Here is a 1,938-nt window from a genome sequence, read left to right as displayed (position 1 = left end):
TTTTGGTCATCTATAGACATGATGATGCCATGATAGGTGGTTTTGTTGCGGCAGGACCTGGCGGTCTCTATTTATAAACAGGTTTGCTCAGTCCATCTTTATGTAAAGAGCTGATTTCAACAATTTTCATCATTAGCTCACCATCAACCTGCCTGAATTGCTCGTTAGCAATCTCATCAGGTCAGAACTTTATATATATAGAAGAGCTTTTGATTGTTGAACAGTATGGTTTGTTATCATATGTCCCACATGAATATCGCTTTGTGCACCTCTGCCTTTTTAACAATGCTCATTTGTTCCTGTATGCTTGTCGCTGATTATATTCTTTGTATATTTCTGTAGATGTATTATTAAGCTCTCCAGCAAGGAAAAGCGCCCCTGAAGAAAGGGATTTATCCTGAAACATGACAGCGTTCATCCGCAACTTGGAGACAGCACTATATTTAACCTTTGTTTAATGTGCTTTGATCTGTATTGCATTTTATCTACTAGTCAATTGTATGGTTTACACAATTGGCTTTTTATCATTTGAAATTAAACTATTCTATTAACTTTTTGTATTTTCATTGGTTGCCCTTAAAGTTCCAGTCCCTTGTCAGGGGGACACCTCTCTTTTTTGTTATAGAACATATGGGATGTTGGCAACAACTATAATCTATTCCTGGTGTAATACAAGTCTTTTCCAAGTAACTATAGAACTGTTAGTTTAACTTCTATAGTAGGGAAGATACTGGAGAGCCTAAAAAAAGACCACATAGACGAGTTCTTACTGAAAAAAAAAAATAGTAGTGGCTAATGATTCTTACTCTGAATGGGCTAAAAAGAAACGTAATCAGTGGTGTACTTACTTAATATCTTTATAAATTACTGTATATAGGGTCCAGGGTATATAGGGTCTAGGATTAAATGTACCATTTCTGTCTTTGCAGATGACACCAAGCTATGCAGTGGAATAACGTCCTTACAGGATGTCTTCAACTTACAAGCCAACCTTAATGCAGTGTTTAATTGGGCACCTACAGTGGGGATCGAAAGTTTGGGCACCCCAGGTAAAAATTTGTATTAATGTGCATAACGAAGCCAAGAAAAGATAGAAAAATCTCCAAAAGGCATCAAATTACAGATTAGACATTCTTATAATATGTCAAAAAAAGTTCGATTTTATTTCCATCATTTACACTTTCAAAATTACAGAAAACAAAAAAATGGCGTCTGCAAAAGTTTGGGCACCCTGCAGAGTTAATATCTTGTACTAGGAGTAAGTGGGAGTAACCAGGCCATAGAAAAACAACAGAATACCAAAGGGTGGCAAAACGAAGTAAAGGAGAAAAAAGAGAAAAAGACTTATGCCGCGTACACACCATCACTTTATGTGATGAAAAAAAACGACATTTTCTGTGAAGTAAAAAATGACGTTTTTGAAACTTCAATTTTCAAAGACGAAGTTGCCTACACACCATCGTTTTTCTCACAATGATCTTGCAAAGTGAGGTTACGTTCCACCACGTTTTTCCATTGAAGCTTGCTTCATAAGTAGCTTCTGGGCATGCGCGGGTGAAAAAAACGTCGTTTTAAACGACGTTTTTGCTACACACGGTCAATTTCTGTGAAGTAAAAGTTGACGTTTTGAAAAACGACACATAAAATTGAAGCATGCTTCAATTTTTTTTGGTCGTTTTTTAGAAGACATAAAACAACGTTTTCCCCCACACACGGTCAATTAAAGTGACGTTTTTAAAAACGTCATTTTTTTTCATCACATAAAGTGATGGTGTGTACGGGGCATTAGAATAAAATAGAATAAAATAGCCCCAAGCTTCAATGAGGAGGAGGAGGAGGAGGAGCATGACGTGAGGACGCATCCAGAGCTGCAGCCGCCCTGACTCGGATCCCTGGGCTCTACGAGATCCATGAGCCATCCCATAGGAGGAGCTGTGG

The sequence above is a fragment of the Rana temporaria genome, chromosome 1 (assembly GCF_905171775.1).
Source record: "Rana temporaria chromosome 1, aRanTem1.1, whole genome shotgun sequence".
NCBI classification, from domain to species: Eukaryota; Metazoa; Chordata; class Amphibia; order Anura; family Ranidae; genus Rana; species Rana temporaria.
Note: the sequence above shows the minus strand (reverse complement) of the source record.